Raw genomic sequence first — 22611 nt, 5'->3', positions numbered from 1 at the left:
CAGAGACCGCTGTCAGAAAAGCAGGTTACAGCCTTCCTGGAGATCGTGGGATACTACAGGAGGTTCATCCCAAACTTTGCCATGATGGCTGCACCCCTGACTGACCTCCTTAAAGGGACGAAATCAGCTATGGCCAAGTGAACTGCAGAGGCGGAGTCGGCCTTTCAAGAAATTAAGGTGGTGCTGTGTAAGCAACCTGTCCTGGTTGCCCCCGACTTTAAGAAAGAGATTATACTCCAAACAGACGCCTAAGATGTTGGTTTGGGAGCAGTCCTTTCATAGGAGACACACGGAGAGGAGCACACAGTTCTCTACCTGAGTAGAAAGCTGTCCTGCGAGAAAAATTATTCGGTCAAAGAGAAGGAGTGCTTGGCTATAACATGGGCGGTGGACACATTACGGTATTACCTCTTAGGTCGAAAATTTGAGATTAGTATCCGACCATGCCCCATTCAGAAGGATGAGGGAAACAAAGGGAAAAAATGCCAGGCCTGGCTTTTAGCCCTACAGGATTTTAACTTCCATGTAGAACATAGAGCAAGGAAGCTACATGGCAATGCCGATGCCCTTTCGAGAATCCCCTGTCTGGTAGTAGAAGGTGCCAAGCCCCACGGCTTTAGGCAGAGGGGGGTATGTATCACAGAGATGGCTGGTCTCTGTGATGTAGCCCGGAGTATTTTCTCTAGTGCACGAACACACTAAGAGGCCCAATTGGTGCACCTGGGACCAGGTTATGGGTAGCTGTGAAGAGTTGGGCTGGTCTATTACCCACATACCGCACCTCTGAGTGTGGTTAACAGCATATATAATGGAGGCTGTTGTTTGATACATGGTCTGTGTTTGGAGGGAGAAGATCTCCTGTGTGTTGTCTCCAGACTGAGCGGTGTGCTGGATGCTTACCAGCCTGTGTGACCACAGATCCAGTTTACCAGAAATTTTGCTAAAAGGACTGTTTTGCTTTCTCTTTTGCCTGGACAGAAGGCTGTTTGTTTGCATTTTTCTTTTGACAGTTTATGAAGCCAATAAACCGCTATGGATATTTAAAGAAACATGCCTCCTTTTTGCCTCTCATCGCACCTGAGTGACTACAATCCCTACATACCTAACATTGAAATTACCTTGGAGGGTTCAACCATAACTCCCAAGCAGCAAGCCCGCTGCCTTGGGGTCATATTCGACACTAAACTTTCCTTTACTCCCTATATCCGATCACTCACCCGCTCTTGTCACCTGCATCTTAAAAACCTCTCCAGAATCCGACCTTTTCTCACCTTTGAAACTGCTAAAACTCTTACTGTTGCTCTTATTCACGCTCGTTTGTACTACTGCAACTCTCTTCTGATCAGTCTCTCTTACCAAACTTTCTCCTCTCCGATCCATCCTGAATGTGGCAGCCAGGGTCGTATTTCTGTCCAGCCGCTTCACCGATGCCTCCATCTTGTGCCAGTCATTATCATTATACAGGTTACCCATTCGCTACAGGGTCCAATATAAACTCATCGCTCTCACCCACAAAGCTCTCCACAGTTCTGCACTGCTTTATATCTTCTCTCTCATCTCTGTCTATCGCCTACACGTGCCCTCTGTTCTACAAATGACCAAAGACTAACATCCCCCATAATCCGAACCTCGCACCTCCGTCTCCAAGACTTCTCTCCTGCTGCACCAGTTCTCTGGAATGCTCTACCCCAGACGATCTGACTGATGCCTAGCCCCCACGTCTTCAAGCGCGCATTAAAAACCTCTCTCTTTAAAACCCTTTATCCCCGAGGGTGGTTTGCACGTGAATGACTGGGCCAAGTTTTATAATTCTGACCACTGTCACTTTATGAGATAATTACTCTGGAACGCTCCAATGGATCCCCCTGATTCTGAGTATGTTTTTTCGTGACATATTGTACTTCATGATTGTGGTAAAATTTCTTCGATATCACTTGCGTTTATTTGTGAAAAAAATGGAAATTTGGTGAAAATTTAGAAAATTTAGCAATTTTCAAAATTTTAATTTTTATGCCCTTAAATCAGAGAGATATGTCACACAAAATAGTTAATAAATAACATTTCCCACATGCCTACTTTACATCAGCACAATTTTGGAACCAATATATATTTTTTTTTTAGGGAGCTATAAGGGTTAAAAGAGGACCAGCGATTTCTAATTTTTCCAACAAAATTTACAATACCATTTTTTTAGGGACCACATCACATTTCAAGTCACTTTGAGGAGTCTTTATGACAGAAAATATCCAAAAGTGACACCATTCTAAAAACTGCACCCCTCAAAACAACATTCAAGAACTTTATTAACCCTTCAGGTGCTTCACAGGAATTTTTGGAATGTGGAAGAAAAAAAAATGTTACTTTAGACCCAATTTTTTTTTATTTTCGCAGGGGTAACAGGAAAAAAATTGACCCCAAAATTTGTTGTGCAATTTCCCCTGAGCACGCAGATACCCCATACGTGGGGAAAAAACACTGTTTGGGCGCACGGCAGGATTCGGAAGGGAAGGAGCGTCATTTGACTTTGAATGTAAAATTTGCTTGAATACTTAGCAGATGTACCCCTGTGGAAAACCCCCACAAGTGACACCATTTTGGAAACTAGACCCCTCAGGGAACTTATCTAGATGTGTGAACCCCCAAGTGCTTTACAGAAGTTTATAACATGGAGCCGTGAAAATAAAAAAATCAAATTTTTTCCACAAAAATTATATTTTAGCCCCAATTTTTTATTTTCACAAGGGTAAGAGGAGAAAATGGACCCCAAAAACTGTTGTGCAATTTCTCTTGAGTACGCTAATACCCTATATGTGGGGAAAATATAGTGTTTGGGCGCACTGCAGAGTTCAGAAGGGAAGGAGCACTGTGCAAGTTTTTGAACGCAAAACTGGCTGGAATTGAGAGCGGATGCCATGTCGTGTTTGGAGAGCCCCTGATGTGCCTAAATAGTGGGAACCCCCCACAAGTGACCCCATTTTGGAAACTACACCCCTCAAGGATTTTATCAAGGGGTATAGTGAACATTTTGAACCCAGAGGTACGACACAGAATGTGATAACATTAGGTCATCATATTGGATAAGTTGTCATTAGTCTTGAGCACAAGTGCTCGCTACTTGAGTTTGCATCGGGTACTCGGGTATGCACCATGTATCGCGCATGCTTGAGTGACATGCTTGAGTCCCCGCTCGCATGTTTCATCGTTATTAGACACCCCAAAAAAAACATGCGGGGATCGCTTGTGCATGGGTTTTTTTGGCCACGAAGCATATGGGGCGGAGACTCAAGCATGTCACTCCAGCACCCGCGATACTCAGTGCATACCCGAGCACCCAATACAAACTCAAGTAGCGAGCACTTGCGCTCAACACTAGTCGCCATATCGTCATCTTTTTTTTTTTTACTTTTGAAAAAAAATCCTAACCCTAGCTCAACCCTAACCCCAACCCCAACCCTAATCCTAACACAACCTTAACCCTAGAGTTTATTTTTTACGCCATTTCTCGTGCGGTATAAGTGATTAGACGACTTTATTCTTCGGGTCGGTGCGATTACAGAGATACCAGAATTATATCGGGTTTTTATGATTAACAACTGTCACTCACTAAAAGACGCATTTTTTTTGTAAAATCTAGTTTTTGCATCGCCATATTTTGAGAGCTATAATTTTTCCATATTTTGGCCGACAGAGTCATGTGAGGGCTTGTTTTTTGCGGAATGAGTTGACGTTTTTATTGGTACCAATTTATGACACATGACATTTTTTGAACGCTTTCTATTCCGATTTTTAAGAGGCAGAATAAACAAAAAACAGCAATTCCGGAATTGTTTGTATGGGTTTTTTTTTTTATGCTGTTCCGCGTGTGGTAAAATTGATAAGGTAGCTTTATTCTTCGGGTCAGTACATTTACAGCAGTACCACATTTATATAGTTTTTCTATGTTTTGGCGCTTTTACACAATAAAAGCTATTTTATATAAAAAAATATTTTTTTGCATCGCTTTATTCTGAGAGCTATAACTTTTTTATTTTTTGGCTGATGGAGCTGTATGGTGGCTTGTTTTTTGCGGGACAAGATGACGTTTTCAGCGGTGCCATTTTTATTTATATTTGTCTTTTTGATAGCGTGTTATTCCATTTTTTGTTTTGCGGTATGATGATAAAGAATTGTGTTTAGCTTAGTTGTTTTTTTTTTTACCGTGTTCTTTAAAGGGGTTAACTAGCGGAACAGTTTTATAGGTCAGGTCGTTTCGGACGCGGCGATACAAAATATGTGTACTTTTATTGTTTTTTTTTTCATAATAATATTTATTGATAGGTACATTATATTTTTATTTCTGGTGGATTTTTTAACACTTTTTGGACTTTTATTCTGTGTCCCAATATGGGACTTTCACTTCTTTTATTCTGATCGCCTGTATAGCACAGGGATGGAGCACCATCCCTGTGCTATACAGGCTGTCAGTCCTGCAGATGTAGAAGATACTTTGGCCATGCACTGCGCATGACCAAAATATCTTCCTGCTGTTTGGTGACCCGGATGTTGTCATGACGACATCGGGTCGTCATGGCAACATCCAGGAAGCTGCGGCAGACAGCGCTGGAGGCCGGGAGAGGAGGTGAGTATTGCGATCACCTCACCTTGCCACCGCAATGCTGCGATCGACTTCGATTGCAGCATTGCGGCAGTTAATGTGCCGGGAGCGGTGCGGGACCGCTCCCTGCACATAGCACCAGGTGTCAGCTGTGATTATCAGGCACGTGTGCAGGTGCGATCGCCATATGACCTAATAATACGTCACTGGTCCAATCGGTCCAGGTCACCATGACGTACTATTAGGTCACACGTCAGAAAGGGGTTAAACAAGCCTACCACTTCAACTTAGTAAACTAACTTTCCCCTGTTCCCTCCTTCTAAATATTATTCAGAATCTGTTCCCTACTATTCATCTGTCTCCACACCCTCCATGCACACGATAACTGCACTCGTTACTTGATTATTGCACTTAAACAAACGGACTGATGACCGGTTCATGCAGCCTTATATGAAAATCCCTATTTATTATAATTGCCTGACCTGAAATAAGCACTTTTCACCTACTGTGTCACCCCATTTCCTTGTAGATTGTAAGCTTGCGAGCAGGGACCTCACTCCTAATGTAACTGTTTAAACTGTCTTACCTTTTATTGAATTTATTGTATGTACACATCTCCGCTTATTTGTAAAGTGCTGCTGAATATGTTGGCGCTATATAAATAATTAATAATAATTATTATTATTATTGTATCCCACCAATGTAGAAAAGTCCCATCTCTGAGATCAGCGTCATGGGAGACTAAAAATAAGTAAATCTACTGAATCACTGACTGGGTGTATCAGGGAAACACAGTAGATATAGTATATCTTGACTTCAGAAAAGCATTTGACAAAAGTATCTCACACCATCCTTATTGAAAAAATGACCAACTATGAAATGGAAAAGGCAACTGTTAGGTGGATTCATAACAGGCTTAGTGATCAGACCCAAAGAGTGGTCATAAATGGTTGCACATCCAGTTAGAAGAATGTCTCAAGTAAGGTACCAAAAGGCAATGTACTGGGCCCTGTGTTGTTCAACAACATCTTTATCAATGATTTACAGTCATGGCCAAAAGTTTTGAGAATGACACCAAAATTATATTTTCACATGATCTGCTGGCCTCTGGTTTTTATTAGTGTTTGTCTGATGTTTATATCACATACAGAAATATAATTGCAATCATATTATGAGTACCAATAGGTTATATTGACAGTTAGAATGAGTTAATGCAGCAAGTCAATATTTGCAGTGTTGCCCCTTCTTCTTCAAGACCTCTGTAATTCTCCCTGGCATGCTCTCAATCAACTTTTGGACCAAATCCTGACTGATAGCAGTCCATTCTTGCATAATCAATGCTTGCATTTTGCCAGAATTTGTTGGTTTTTGTTTGTCCACCCATCTCTTGATGATTGACCACAAGTTCTCAATGGGATTAAGATCTGGGGAGTTTCCAGGCCATGGACCCAAAATCTCTATGTTTTGTTCCATGAGCCATTTAGTTATCACCTTTGCTTTATGGCAAGGTGCTCCTTCATGCTGGAAAAGGCATTGTTGGGCGCCAAACTGCTCTTGGACGGTTGGGAGAAGTTGCTCTTGGGAGGACATTCTGGTACCATTCTTTATTCATGGCTGTGTTTTTAGGCAAGACTGTGAGTGAGTCGATTCCCTTGGCTGAGAAGCAACCCCACACATTAATGGTTTCAGGATGCTTTACAGTTGGCATGAGACAAGACTGGTGGTAGCGCTCACCTCTTCTTCTCCGAATAAGCTGTTTTCCAGATGTCCCAAACAATCGAAAAGGGGATTCATCAGAGAAAATGACTTTGCCCCAGTCCTCAGCAGTCCACTCCCTGTACTTTTTGCAGAATATCAGTCGGTCCCTGATGTTTTTTCTGGAGAGAAGTGGCTTCTTTGCTGCCCTCCTTGAAACCAGCCCTTGCTCAAAAAGTCTCCGCCTCACAGTGCGTGCAGAAGCACTCACACCAGCCTGCTGCCATTCCTGAGCAAGCTCGGCACTGCTGTTAGTCCGATCCCGCAGCTGAAACAGTTTTAAGATACGGTCCTGCCGCTTGCTGGTCTTTCTTGGGCGCCCTGGAGCCTTTTTGACAACAATGGAAGCTCTCTCCTTGAAGTTCTTGATGATGCGATAGATTGATGACTGAGGTGCAATCTTTGTAGCTGCGATACTCTTCCCTGTTAGGCCATTTTTGTGCAGTGCAATGATGGCTGCACATGTTTCTTTAGAGATAACCATGGTTAACTGAAGAGAAACAATGATACCAAGAACCAGCCTCCTTTTAAAGTGTCCAGTGATGTCATTCTTACTTAATCATGACTGACTGATCGCCAGCCCTGTCCTCATCAACACCCACACCTGTGTTAATGGATCAATCACTAAAACGATGTTAGCTGCTCCTTTTAAGGCAGGACTGCAATGATGTTGAAATGTGTTTTGGGGGTTAAAGTTCATTTTCTGGGCAAATATTGACTTTGCAAGTACAGTAATTGCTGTTAAGCTGATCACTCTTTGACAATCAGGAGTATATGCAAATTGCCATTACAAAAAATTAAGCAGTAAACTTTGGAAAAATTACTATTTGTCTCATTCTCAATACTTTTGGCCATGACTGTAGATGAAGGAATTGAGGGTAAACTGATTGAATTCGCTGATGACACAAATCTAGGAGAGATAGCTAATACGAGAGAGAGAGAGAGAGAGAGAGAGAGAGAGAGAGAGAGAGAGAGAGAGAGAGAGAGAGAGAGAGAGAGAGAGAGAGAGAGAGAGAGAGAGAGAGAGAGAGAGAGAGAGAGAGAGAGAGAGAAAGAAAGAGAATTAAAAAATTGCAACTGTGGGCAGCAACTAAAAGAATGGTTTTTAACTAGGAGAAATGCAAAGTAGTACATCTGGGCAAGAAAAATGAAAAAAAAAAAAAAAAAAGCAAATACACAATGGGAAGAATAGGGCTAAGCACGTGTGAAAAAGACTTAGGTATACTAGTAGCTCACAGACTGACCATGAGCTAATGCAGCAGCCAAAAAAGGTAAACACAATTCTGGGTTGCATTAACCCCTTTACAGCCTGTGCCGTATTGGTACGTACAAGGCTGTAACCCCCGGTTCAATGAGGGCTCCGGCGCTGAGCCCTCACTGAACCGAGCACATGTCAGCTGATTATTACAGCGGACATGTGCCCGCAACAGCCGCGGGTGGAATCGCGATCCACCCGCGGCTGTTAACCAGTTAAATGCCGCTGTCAATCTCTGACAGCGGCATTTAACAGCGTCGCGCCAGAAGCGCGTCACTTACCCTGCCCATCAGTGACCCTGTCACGTGATCGCGGGTTACCGATGTGTGGGCATAACAACCCTGGATCTGCAGCAGACCTCAGTGGTTGTCATGTGCTGCTCGCTATGAGCACCACCCAGTGCTTCACAGGAGCATTTCTGCTACATAGAGGTGATCTGCTGATCACCTCTATGTAGCAGAGGCGATCAGACAAGTGCTGCTTCTAGTCTCCTATGGAGATTATAGAAGCAAGCAAAAAGTGAAAAAAAATGTTTTTAAAAATAATTTTAAAAAATTAAAAAAATATAAAAAAGTTTAAATCACCCCCCTTTCGCCCCATTCAAAATAAAATAATAATTTAAAAAAAAACACATACACATATTTGGTATCGCCGCGTTCAGAATCACCCGGTCTACCAATATAAAAAAATAATTAATCCGATCGGTAAACGGCATAACAAGAAAAAAAATTTAAAACACCAGAATTACGTTTTTTGGTTGCCGCAACATTGCAATAAAATGCAATAACGGGCGATCAAAACATCGGATTTACCCCAAAATGGTATCAATAAAAACTTCAGCTCGGCGCCCAAAAATAAGCCCTCACCCGGCCCCAGATCCCAAAAAATGGAGACACTACAGGTCTTGGAAAATGGCGCCATTTTCTTTTTTTTTTAGCAAACTTTGGAATTTTTTTTTCACCACTTAAATAAAAAAGAACCTATACATGTTTGGTATCTACGAACTTGTAATGACCTGGAGAATAATAATGGCAGGTCAGTTTTAGCATTCAGTGAACGTGGTAAAAAAATTTAAAAAAAAACATCTGTGGTATTGCACTTTTTTTGCAATTTCCCCGCACTTGGAATTTTTTTCCCGTTTTCCCGTACATGATATGGTAAAACTAGTAATGGCGTTAAAAAGTATAACTTGTCCCGAAAAAAATAAGCCCTCACACGGCCATATTGACCAAAAAATAAAAACGCTATGGCTCTGGGAACAAGGGGAGCAAAAAACGGAAAATCCCAGGGTTGCCAAGGGGTTAACAGAAGCATATATTCTAGATCACGTGAAGTAATAATCCCCCTCTACTCCTCTTTGGTCAGACCTCATCTGGAATACTGTGTCCAGTTCTGGGCACCAAATCTTAAAAACAACATGAAGAAACTGGAGCAAGTTCAGAGAAGAGATAGCAGAATGGTCTAAAAACAATCTTCTAACGGTTAAAGGTTCTGGGAATGTTTAGCTTGCAAAAGAGAAGTTTGAGAGGAGACTTAATATCTGTCAGCTTTATTCACATTTGCACATGGAAACACGAGAAGCAATGGAAGGAAACTGAATGGGAGAAGATACAGATTAGATATTAGAAAAAACTTTTTGACAGTGAGGGTGATCAATGAGTGGAACAGGCTGCCACGAGAGGTGGTGAGTTCCCCTTCAATGGAAGTCTTCAAACAGAGGCTGGACAGACATCTGTCTGAGATGATTTAGTGAATCCTGCATTGAGTAGGGGGTTGGACCAGATGACCTTGGAGGTCCCTTTTAAGTCTAACATTCTATGATTCTATGAAATTTGACCCATAATGCATAATTAGAGACACACAACGATCACCACACTTGTTAATTACTAAATAGTATATGTGGGAAATAACTTGATCAGAAATAATTCTGATATAGAAGCTCCGATATCTCGATGAAGTACAACAATATGTGAACCCCATTCACAGGGAACTGAGTAACAATGGGTAGAGTATAAAATCCTAAAATGTAATCCAGAATGGGGCTGTATCCATACAAAAGGCATAGGAAATTTGTCATTGAGTCCCTTATGGGCTCGTGAATCAAGTCTAACAATCCATTCATTTTCCTTTTTGAGGATACTTCTATTGTGATCCCCTCCTCTCACATTGGGTTTAACCATCTCAATGATACAAGAGGAGATGTCTCCAGTTTCTCCTCAATGTACACTGTTCGTGTGTCTTGCTAATGGGGTGTCCCAACTATGGCGTATATCACCTAAACTGTCCCCCATCCTCCTCCTAAACTCCCTCTTGGTTTTGCCTACATTACAAGTCCTGAGGTTTTACAGTTGGAATAATCCCTCAGGATAAAAGTTTTTACCCATTGAGGAACTCGATTCACATGCTCTCATTCAAGTAAATGTAAAACGTTCTCCACATCTAAAGAAACCACAGATTCTTCTGTCTAGCCAAGTCCCCTTGGGTGCAGGTTTTTTATAGAAACTATTCACTAAACAGTCCCTAATTTAACGACTCTTTCTGAAAGTTAATGTGGGAGTAGATCCCACATCACTCTGAAAGGTCCAAATCGACCACAAGTATATACCAGTGTTTTCTGAGGATATTAACCCCTTAATAACATCTGACGTACTAATACGCGTCTGTGCCCTGGGACTTAAGAGCCAGACCCGTATTAGTACGTCATCGCGATCGCGCGCGCACACAGGCTGTGCGGGCGCGATCGCCGCCGGGTGTCAGCTCATTGTCACAGCTGACACCCGGTACTATGTGCAGGGAGCGGTCACGCACCGCTCCCAGCACATTAACCCCCGCGATGTTGCGATCGAAGTCGATCGAAGTCGATCGCGGCATTGCGGGGGCAAGGGGAGGTGATCGGCGATACTCACCTCCTCTTCCGGCTTCCAGCGCAGTCTGCAAAGGCTTCCCGGGTGTTGCCATGACGACCCGATGTCGTCATGACAACATCCGGGTCACCAGAGAGCAGGAAGATTGCTTGGACATGCGCAGTGCATCTCCAAGCAATCTTCACACTGTGCACTTCTGACAGCCTTCATGGCATAGGGATGGTGCTCCATTCCTGTGCCATGCAGGCGATCAGAAAAAAAAAAGTGAAAGTCCCAGAGTGGGACAAAGTAATAAAGTGTATAAACTGTGTGAAAGTGGAAAAAAAAAAAAAAAAAAAAAATGTGCAAAAATATTATAAAAAAATAAAAAAAAATAATACACCAAAAATAAAAATATAATGTACCCATCAATAAATATTATTATAAAAAAAATAAAAAAAAACAATAAAAGTACACATATTTGGTATCGCCGCGTCCGGAACAACCTGACCTATAAAACTGTCCCACTAGTTAACCCCTTCAGTGAACACGGTAAAAAAAAAAAAAAAAAAAAAAAAACAAGCAAAAAACAATGCTTTATCACCATACCGCCAAACAAAAAGTGGAATAACACGCGATCAAAAAGACGCATATAAATAAAAATGATACCGCTGAAAACGTCATCTCGTCCCGCAAAAAACAAGCCGCCATATAGCTCCATCAGCCGAAAAATAAAAAAGTTATAGCTCTCAGAATAAAGCGATACTAAAAAATATTTTTTTCTATAAAATAGCTTTTATTGTGTATAAGCGCCAAAACATAGAAAAATGATACAAATGTGGTACCGCTGTAAACGTACTGACCCGAAGAGTAAAGCTGCCTCATCAATTTTACCACACGCGGAACAGAATAAAAAAAAAAAAAAAAAAACAATTCCTGAATTGTTGGTTTTTGTTTATTCTGCCTCCCAAAAATCGGAATAGAAAGCGATCAAAAAATGTCACGTGCCTGAAAATGGCACCAATAACAACGTCAAGTCATCCCGCAAAAAACGAGCCGTCACATGACTGTCTGCCAAAATCTGGAAAAATTATAGCTCTCAAAATATGGCGATGCAAAAACTAGATTTTACAAAAAATGCGTCTTTTAGTGTGTGACAGCTGTCAGTCATAAAAACCCCATATGATTCTGGCATTGCTGTAATCACACCGACCCGAAGAATAAAGTCGTCTAATCACTTATACCGCACAAGGAACGGCGTCAAAAATAAACTCTTGAGTTAGGATTGGGCTAGGGTTAGGGCTGGGTTTGGGGCTAGGGTTGTGCTGGGGCTAGGGTTGTGCTAGGGTTAGGGCTGGGGTTGGGATTTTTTTCAAAAGTAAGAAAAAAAGATGACGATATGGCGACTAGTGTTGAGAGCAAGTGCTCGCTACTTGAGTTTGCATCGGGTGCTCTGGTATGCATTTAGTATCGTGGGTATTTGAGTGACATGCTCGAGTCTCTGCCCCATATGCTTCGCGGCCAAAAAACTTTACGGGGATTGCCTGCCATGCACGAGCGATCCCCGCATGTTTTTTTTTGGGTGTATAATAACCGTGAAACATGCGGAGCAGGGACTCGAGCATGTCACTCGAGCACACGCTGTACATGGTGCATACCTGAGTACCCGATGCAAACTCAAGTAGCGAGCACTTGCGCTCAAGAATAATGACAACTTATTCAATATGATGACCTAATGTAAACAAATAATGTGCCGTACCTCTGGGTTCAAAATGTTCACTATACACCTTAATAAAATCTTTGAGGGGTATAGTTTCCAAAATGGGGACACTTGTGGGGGAGCTCCACTGTTTAGGCACATCACGGGATCTCCAAACGCGACATGGTGTCCGCTAACAAATTGAATGGAAAATCGGCTCAAATTGTTAGCGGACACCACATTGCGTTTGGAGAGCCCCTCTGTGCCCAAACTTTGGAGCTCCCCCACAAGTGACCCCATTTTGGAAACTAGACCCCCCAAGGCACCTTTCTAGATGCATAGTGAGCACTTGGAACCCCCAGGTGCTTCACAAATTGATTCGTAAAAATGAAAAAGTGAAAATAAAACACTTTTTCATTTTTATGAATCAATTTGTGAAGCACCTGGGGTTCCAAGTGCTCACTATGAATCTAGATAGGTGCCTTGGGGGTCTAGTTTCCAAAATGGGGTCACTTGTGGGGGAGCTCCAATGTTTGGGCACACAGGGACTCTCCAAATGCAACATGATATCCGCTAACAAATTGTCGGCTCAAATTGTTAGCGGATATCATGTTGCATTTGGAGAGTCCCTGTGTGCCCAAACATTGGAGCTCCTCCACAAGTGACCCCATTTTGGAAACTAGACCCCCAAGGCACCTATCTAGATGCATAGTGAGCACTTGGAACCCCTAGGTGCTTCACAAATTAATTCGTAAAAATGAAAAAGTGTTTTTTTTTTCACTTTTTCATTATTACGAATCAATTTGTGAAGCACCTGGGGGTTCCAAGTGCTCACTATGCATCTAGAAAGGTGCCTTGGGGGGTCTAGTTTCCAAAATGGGGTCACTTGTGGGGGAGCTCCAAAGTTTGGGCACAGAGGGGCTCTCCAAACGCAATGTGGCGTCCGCTAACAATTTGAGCCGATTTTCCATTCAATTTGTTAGCGGATACCATGTTGCATTTAGAGAGTCCCTGTGTGCCCAAACATTGGAGCTCCCCCACAAGTGACCCCATTTTGGAAACTAGACCCCCCAAGGCACCTATCTAGATGCATAGTGAGCAGTTGGAACCCCCAGGTGCTTCACAAATTGATTCATAAAAATGAAAAAGTGTTTTTTTTTTCACTTTTTCATTGTTACGAATCAATTTGTGAAGCACCTGGGGGTTCCAAGTGCTCACTATGCATCTAGATAGGTGCCTTGGGGGGTCTAGTTTCCAAAATGGGGTCACTTGTGGGGGAGCTCCAATGTTTGGGCACACAGGGGCTCTCCAAATGCAACATGGTGTCGCTAACAATTTGAGCCAATTTTGCGTTAAATTTGTTAGCGGGCACCATGTTGCATTTAGAGAGCCGCTGTGTGCCCAAATATTGGAGCTCCCCCACAAGTGACCCATTTTGGAAACTAGACCACCCAAGGCACCTATCTAGATGCATAGTGAGCACTTGGAACCCTCAGGTGCTTCACAAATTGATTCATACAAATGAAAAAGTGTTTTTTTTTTCACTTTTTCATTGTTACGAATCAATTTGTGAAGCACCTGGGGGTTCCAAGTGCTCACTATGCATCTAGATAGGTGCCTTGGGGGGTCTAGTTTCCAAAATGGGGTCACTTGTGGGGGAGCTCCAATGTTTGGGCACACAGGGACTCTCTAAATGCAACATGGTGTCCTCTAACAAATTTAAGAGAAAATCGGCTCAAATTGTTAGCGGGCACCATGTTGCATTTAGAGAGCCGCTGTGTGCCCAAATATTGGAGCTCCCCCACAAGTGACCCCATTTTGGAAACTAGACCACCCAAGGCACCTATCTAGATGCATTGTGAGCACTTGGAACCCTCAGGTGCTTCACAAATTGATTCATAAAAATGAAAAAGTGTTTTGTTTTTTTTCACTTTTTCATTGTTACGAATCAATTTGTGAAGCACCTGGGGGTTCCAAGTGCTCACTATGCATCTAGAAAGGTGCCTTGGGGGGTCTAGTTTCCAAAATGGGGTCACTTGTGGGGGAGCTCCAAAGTTTGGGCACACATGGGCTCTCCAAACACAACATGGCGTCCGCTAATTATTCAAGCAAATTTTACAATCAAAAAGTCAAATGGCGCTCCTTCCCTTCCGAGCCCTGCCGTGCGCCCAAACAGTATTTTTTCCCCAAATATTGGGTATCTGCGTGCCCAGGGGAAATTGCACAACAAATTTTGGGGTCCATTTTTTCTTGTTACCCCTGTGAAAATAAAAAAAATTGGGTCTAAAGTAACATTTTTGTGAAAAAAGTTAAATGTTCATTTTTTTCTTCCACATTCAAAAAATTCCTGTGAAGCACCTGAAGGGTTAATAAAGTTCTTGAATGTGGTTTTGAGCACCTTGAGGGGTGCAGTTTTTAGAATGGTGTCACTTTTGGGTATTTTCTGTCATAAAGACCTCTCAAAGTGACTTCAAATGTGATGTGGTCCCTAAAAAAATGGTTTTGTAAATTTTGTTGGAAAAATGAGAAATCGCTGGTCAACTTTTAACCCTTATAGCTCCCTAACAAAAAAAAATTTTGGTTCCAAAATTGTGCTGATGTAAAGTAGACATGTGGGAAATGTTATTTATTAACTCTTTTGTGTGACATATCGCTCTGATTTCAGGGCTTAAAAATTAAAATTTTGAAAATTGCAAAATTTTCAAAATTTTCACCAAATTTCCGTTTTTTTCACAAATAAACGCAAGTGATATCGAAGAAATTTTTCCACAATCATGAAGTACAATATGTCACGAAAAAACAATCTCAGAATCAGGGGGATCCGTTGAAGCGTTCCAGAGTAATTACCTCATAAAGTGACAGTGGTCAGAATTGTAAAAATTGGCCCGGTCATTAACGTGCAAACCACCCGCGGGGCTTAAGGGGTTAAAGATATGGTAACTCTGATTGTCGTAAGTTCCTGTTACTTGTGTTATCCCATCATTTTCTTGGTCTCTTGGAATGGAAGATTGTCTGTCTCTCCCATTTTTCTGCAAATGATCGTGCAGAATCCAAAATGTACTGTGGGTACTCTTTTTTCCTGAATCTGCTGGTCATGTCTATTGCCTGTATATTAAAATCTGTGACATTAGAACAGTTCCTTCTCAACCATAAAATTTGGCCCTTGGGTATTCGTTTGTTTAGGGGGATGGGATGGTGGCTATCCCACTTCAATAGTTTATTAGTGCTTGTAGGTTTATGGTAGATGAGTGTCCCTAGGGTCCAATCCCATTCTTTATTGATAAGTACATCCAGGAAAGGCAACTGGTTATAATTAAACTCTGATGTAAATCTAAGGCCCCACTCTATTGATGTTGAGTTCCCTGACAAATTCAAGAAATTGTTCACTCGTCCCCGACCAGATGATAAAAATGTTGTCAATATATCTATACCATACCCCAATATATGGATGCCACCACTTATGATCATCCCTGAATATTGTGGTTTCCTCCCACTATCCCAGGAATAGGTTAGCATACAAGGGGGCAAAGGGGCTCCCCATCGCAGTACCCCTGAGCTGGTGGAAGTACTTCCTGTCAAAAAGAAAGAAGTTATGAGTAAGGCTAAGTGCCCACGTTGCAGAAATGCTCCGGATTTTCCTGAGCGTTTCTGCATCTCCCGGGCAGAAAAAACGCATGTGGATTTTACATGCATCTTTTCTGCCAGGTAGAAGCGTTTGAGAAGGGTTTTGAACACACGTTTTCGCATGCGGGTTGTCAAGCGCTTTTCCAAGCGATTTTAGCATCACTACAAAAAGTGCTTGACAACTTGGTCACACTATATAAATCCATGTAACCGGCATGGATTTATGTTGTGTGACCAAGTTACGATGCTGAAAATGCAGCATCAATAGTAAAAAAAAAATGAATAAAAATGTTGAAAAAAAAACATTATCCTCACCTTCCGATGGCCCCCGATCTCCTCTACGGTGCGTCCGGTGTCTTTGGCTGCTCGCGGTGGTGTAAAAGAACCTTCCATGACTTCATTTAGTCATGTGACAGGTCACACGACCACCGACGTCAGCGGTCATGTGACCTGTCACATGACTAAATGACGTCATGGAAGGTCCTTTTACACCACAGCAAGAAGCCGAAGAGCCAGCAGCGCCGCAGGGAGCAGACAGGGGGCCATCAGAAGGTGAGTATAATATTTTTATTTTAAATTCTTTTTTAACTACAGGTACTATGGTACCCGGGTCTGGAGGAGAGTCTCCTCTTCTCCAAACCCGGGTACCATCCGTGCATTGAATCGCATAATATACACATGTGCACATGTAGTCATGCGGATGTTATGCGGTCCAATGCAAGTCAATGGCGCCGATTATGCACAATTAATGGTTGTGCTGTGGAATTTTCCGCAATGATAATCCGCAGAGGAAATTTCCGCAGCATGTGCACAGCACATGCGGATTATCATTGGGAAACATGGCAGACAATTTAACAAGCATTTTTTTCCACTGAGGAAACGCATTAAATCCGCATTGTGGGCACATAGCCTGAGAGTGAATTTTAGAAAATCCAACATGAAGTCATTATGTCTGCTACACTCTATTGATCTCGATTTCAAGAAATGTCTTACTCCTCTGATACCATCCTCATGCGGTATATTACTGTACAAAGCCTCGATATCTAGTAAGGCCTGCTCCCCTACATGCATGTATACATGCTCGAGGGTCTACATGTAGGGGAGCAGGCAGAGGGAAAACCATGTTCCAGACGGATTATTCCAACTGCAGGACCTCAGGTGGTACTGGGGGAACATTATACTGTGTAGGGGCATCATACATACTGCATAAGGGGCATAATGGGGGCATCATACATACTGCATAAGGGGCATAATGGGGGCATTACACTGTGTGGGGGGGGTCATACATACTGCATAAGGGGCATAATGGGGGCATTACACTGTGTGGGGGCATCATACATACTGCATAAGGGGCATAATGGGGGCATTACAGTGTGTGGGGGCATCATACATACTGTATAATGGCCATAATGGGGGCATTACACTGTGTGAGGGGCATCATACATCCTGCATAAGGGGCATAATGGAGGCATTACACTGTAGAGGGCATCATACATCCTGCATAAGGGGCATTACACTGTGTTGGGGGTATCATACATACCGCATAAGGGGCATAATAGGGGGATTGCACTGTGTGGGGGCATCATACATACCGTATGAGGGGCATAATGGGGGCATTACACTGTGTGGGGGCATCATATATACCGCATAAGGGGCATAATGGGGGCATTACACTGTGTGGGGGGTATCATACATACCGCATAAGGGGCATAATAGAGGGATTACACTGTGTGGGGGCATCATACATACCGTATGAGGGGCATAATGGGGGCATTACACTGTGTGGGGGCATCATACATACCGCATAAGGGGAATAATGGGGGCATTACACTGTGTGGGGGCACATACATCCTGCATAAGGGGCATAATGGGGGCATTACACTGTGTGGGGGGCATCATACATACTGCATAAGGGGCATAATGGGGGCATTACACTGTGTGGGGGCATCATACATACTGCATAAGGGGCATAATGGGGGCATTACACTGTGTGGGGCAACATACATCCTGCATAAGGGGCATAATGGGGGCATTACACTGTGTGGGGACATCATACATCCTGCATAAGGGGCATAATGGGGGCATTACACTGTGGGGGGCATCATACATACTGTATAAGAGGCATAATGGGGGCATTACACTGTGCGGGGGCATCATACATACTGCATAAGGGGCATAATGGGGGCATAACACTGTGGGGGGCATCATACATCCTGCATAAGGGGCATTACACTGTGGGGCATCATACATCCTGCATAAGGGGCATAATGGGGGCATTACACTGTGTGGGGGCATCATACATACTGTATAAGGGGCATAACGGGGCATTACACTGTGTGGGGGCATCGTACATACTGCATGAGGGGCATAATGGGGGCATTACACTGTGTGGAGGCATCATACATACTGTATAAGGGGCATAATGGGGGCATTACACTGTGTGGGGGCATCATACATCCTGCATAAGGGGCATAATGGGGGCATTACACTGTGTGGGGGCATCATACATACCGTATGAGGGGCATAATGGGGGCATTACACTGTGTGGGGGCATCATACATACCGCATAAGGGGAATAATGGGGGCATTACACTGTGTGGGGGCACATACATCCTGCATAAGGGGCATAATGGGGGCATTACACTGTGTGGGGGGCATCATACATACTGCATAAGGGGCATAATGGGGGCATCATACATACTGCATAAGGGGCATAATGGGGGCATCATACATACTGCATAAGGGGCATAATGGGGGCATTACACTGTGTGGGGCAACATACATCCTGCATAAGGGGCATAATGGGGGCATTACACTGTGTGGTGACATCATACATCCTGCATAAGGGGCATAATGGGGGCATTACACTGTGGGGGGCATCATACATACTGTATAAGAGGCATAATGGGGGCATTACACTGTGCGGGGGCATCATACATATTGCATAAGGGGCATAATGGGGGCATAACACTGTGGGGGGCATCATACATCCTGCATAAGGGGCATTACACTGTGGGGCATCATACATCCTGTATAAGGGGCATAATGGGGGCATTACACTGTGTGGGGGCATCATACATACTGTATAAGGGGCATAATGGGGGCATTACACTGTGTGGGGGCATCATACATCCTGCATAAGGGGCATAATGGGGGCATTACACTGTGTGGGGGCATCATACATACTGTATAAGGGGCATAACGGGGCATTACACTGTGGGGGCATCATACATACTGCATGAGGGGCATAATGGGGGCATTACACTGTGTGGGGGCATCATACATACTGCATAAGGGGTATAATGGGGGCATTACACTGTGTGGAGGCATCATACATACTGTATAAGGGGCATAATGGGGGCATACACTGTGTGGAGGCATCATACATACTGTATAAGGGGCATAATGGGGGCATACACTGTGTGGGGGCATCATACATCCTGCATAAGGGGCATAATGGGGGCATTACACTGTGTGGGGGCATCATACATCCTGCATAAGGGGTATAATGGGGGCATTACACTGTGGGGCCAGTAAAGGGGTCCTGTACTATGAGAACAATACGTTTCCTCCCTTCCTGTCTCCATAGTTGGGTCGTATGTATCTATTACAGGAAACAGAACAAAAACCTTATGATTCTTATAAAGGGGCAACACAAGACCCCAAAAGAGCCTCCGTGCTGAAGGGGTTAATGCCCCCTGCGCCCAGTAATGGGGTCTCCACATACCTCCACCTGCAGAGCCACCACCACATATATGGCTGCTCTGTGCGCACAGGAGCTGTGATGAGGTCACAGGAGGGGAGGAGTCAGGGGTCACATGATCAGGGGCCTCAGTGGATGCAGGACTCTGCTGTGCTGGTTGTCATGGTGCTGGATGAGCTGAAGTTTATGTGTGGGGTCAGGAGGCGTTTACAGTGTGGATGTAGCAGAGCCGCGTGTGTACGAGGCGTACGGAGCGGAGCCGCGTGTGTACGAGGTGTACGGAGCAGAGCCGCGTGTGTACGAGGTGTACGGAGCAGAGCCGCGTGTGTACGAGGCGTACGGAGCAGAGCCGCGTGTGTACGAGGTGTACGGAGCAGAGCCGCGTGTGTACGAGGTGTACGGAGCGGAGCCGTGTGTGTACGAGGTGTACGGAGCAGAGCCGCGCGTGTACGAGGTGTACGGAGCGGAGCCGTGTGTGTACGAGGTGTACGGAGCAGAGCCGCGTGTGTACGAGGTGTACGGAGCGGAGCCGCGTGTGTACGAGGTGTACGGAGCGGAGCCGCGTGTGTACGAGGTGTACGGAGCAGAGCCGTGTGTGTACGAGGTGTACGGAGCAGAGCCGTGTGTACGAGGTGTACGGAGCAGAGCCGCGTGTGTACGAGGTGTACGGAGCGGAGCCGCGTGTGTACGAGGTGTACGGAGCAGAGTCGCGTGTGTACGAGGTGTACGGAGCAGAGCCGCGTGTGTACGAGGTGTACGGAGCGGAGCCGCGTGTGTACGAGGTGTACGGAGCGGTGCCGCGTGTGTACGAGGTGTACGGAGCAGAGCCGCGTGTGTACGAGGTGTACGGAGCAGAGCCGCGTGTGTACGAGGTGTACGGAGCGGTGCCGCGTGTGTACGAGGTGTACGGAGCAGAGCCGCGTGTGTACGAGGTGTACGGAGCAGAGCCGCGTGTGTACGAGGTGTACGGAGCAGAGCCACGTGTGTACGAGGTGTACGGAGCGGAGCCGTGTGTGTACGAGGTGTACGGAGCGGAGCCTCATGTGTACGAGGTGTACGGAGCAGAGTCGCGTGTGTACGAGGTGTACGGAGCAGAGCCGCGTGTGTACGAGGTGTACGGAGCGGAGCCGCGTGTGTACGAGGTGTACGGAGCGGAGCCGCGTGTGTACGAGGTGTACGGAGCAGAGCCGCGTGTGTACGAGGTGTACGGAGCAGAGCCACGTGTGTACGAGGTGTACGGAGCGGAGCCGTGTGTGTACGAGGTGTACGGAGCGGAGCCTCATGTGTACGAGGTGTACGGAGCAGAGCCGTGTGTGTACGAGGTGTACGGAGCGGAGCCTCGTGTGTACGTGGTGTACGGAGCGGAGCCGCGTGTGTACGAGGTGTACGGAGCGGAGCCGCGTGTGTACGAGGTGTACGGAGCGGAGCCTCGTGTGTACGAGGTGTACGGAGCGGAGTCGCGTGTGTACGAGGTGTACGGAGCGGAGCCGCGTGTGTACGAGGTGTACGGAGCGGAGCCGCGTGTGTACGAGGTGTACGGAGCGGAGCCGCGTGTGTACGAGGTGTACGGAGCGGAGCCGCGTGTGTACGAGGTGTACGGAGCGGAGCCGCGTGTGTACGAGGTGTACGGAGCGGAGCCGCGCGTGTACGAGGTGTACGGAGAGGAGCCGCGCGTGTACGTGGTGTACGGAGCGGAGCCGCGCATGTACGAGGCGTACGGAGCGGAGCCATGTGTGTACGAGGTGTACGGAGAGGAGCCGCGCGTGTACGTGGTGTACGGAGCGGAGCCGCGCGTGTATGAGGTGTACGGAGCGGAGCCATGTGTGTACGAGGTGTACGGAGCCGTGTGTGTACACTGTATACAGCTGTATACTCCCAGGTTCGGTCGCAGACACCGCGGCTCTTTATCTGACACTGGACCCTCAGTAAAACTGCGCTCGGACGTCTCCTGTTTCTCGCACAGATATTGATAACATAAGATGGAGTCAGACGAACCCTCCTACAAAACCTGATAACAAAGTCATTACTACAGGACTGGATGAGAAAGGGATTTATTCTATAAGAAACGCTGGGGCCACAAATGAGAGAATCCGGGCCCCGTGGCTGGATACTCCGGACCCCCGGCGTGTTAGGAGCAGACAGGGTCTTTGTCCCTGGAGCTTCTCTGCTCGGTATAATGAGACTCTGATCTTGTTCTTATAAAGAGGGTTGGAGTAAAATAGAAGCTGCCTGAATATGAGGACCTTGTCTGATCTCTATGTCCTTGTGTACAGAGCTATGGAGATAGCGCTATTCTCTGTATAATAGATGTGATGTCGCTGGAGCCCTAATATTCCTGTACAGGGGTCTCTGTAGAGATAATCTTACCCCAGCATTATGGATTGGGAGATGGAGGAAAAGGGATTGGGGACATTTTACTGTAATTTCATTTTAAATAAAACTGTAATAAAAAATAACTGATTATAAAAAGTGTTTCGTTTTCCCACCATTTTGTCTGTAGGAAGTAAAGAGCCGAGGCTGAAGATGCTTTATCTTCAGAAGTCTACAAAAGGCCACAGACCCACTATCAGTATTTGGTCAGTATTTTCTCAGGGGTGGGAGCCAAAACCAGGAGTGGGTGATAAATGCAGAATTGGTGACTTGTTTCTATTATACCTTTTCTCTGATTGTTCCTCACCTGGTTTTGGCTTCCACTCCTGAGAAAAATCGCAATCCACCCTCAGCTGCTAACACGTTAAATGCTTCTGTCAATCTCTTTAACATGGCCACGGCGGAAGGACGTCATAAGTCCCACTCATCACCACCCATATCACATGACTGCGGATCGCCGATGGGTTGGCATGATAACCCGGGGTTTCCAGGAGACCCCTGCGGTTGTCATTGCCAGATTGCTATGAGCCCAGCGGTCGGCTCTCATAGCCAGTGAGCATTTCTGCTACACACAGGTGATCTGATGATCGCAGCTTTTAGTTTCCCATGGAGATTATTGAAGCAAGTGAAAAGTAAAAAAAAAAATGTTTATAAAAATATTAAAAAATATAAACGTTTAAATCCCCCCCTTTTGCCCCATTCAAAATAAAACAATAACAAAAAAATCACATACACATATTTGGTATCAACATTGTAATAAAATGCAAT

The 22611-nt window shown here is 44.9% G+C and overlaps 1 protein-coding gene across 1 annotated transcript in view; it reads right to left on the bottom strand.

Annotated features, from left to right (window-relative positions):
• LOC141192468 (uncharacterized) overlaps positions 1-19571 on the bottom strand; it is a 46574-nt gene extending 27003 nt beyond the window's left edge. Inside the window, exon 1 of the mRNA XM_073662009.1 lies at positions 19498-19571. The gene's annotated coding sequence lies outside the window, so the exon portion shown is untranslated. The remainder of the gene's footprint in view (positions 1-19497) is intronic.
• Between the last annotated feature and the right edge of the window lie 3040 nt (positions 19572-22611).

This window comes from Phyllobates terribilis, unplaced genomic scaffold, assembly GCF_046119375.1.
Source record: "Phyllobates terribilis strain yellow unplaced genomic scaffold, ASM4611937v1 Scaffold_61__1_contigs__length_8056638, whole genome shotgun sequence".
Taxonomy (NCBI): domain Eukaryota; kingdom Metazoa; phylum Chordata; class Amphibia; order Anura; family Dendrobatidae; genus Phyllobates; species Phyllobates terribilis.
Note: the sequence above shows the minus strand (reverse complement) of the source record. Positions and strands in the feature narration are given on the sequence as shown.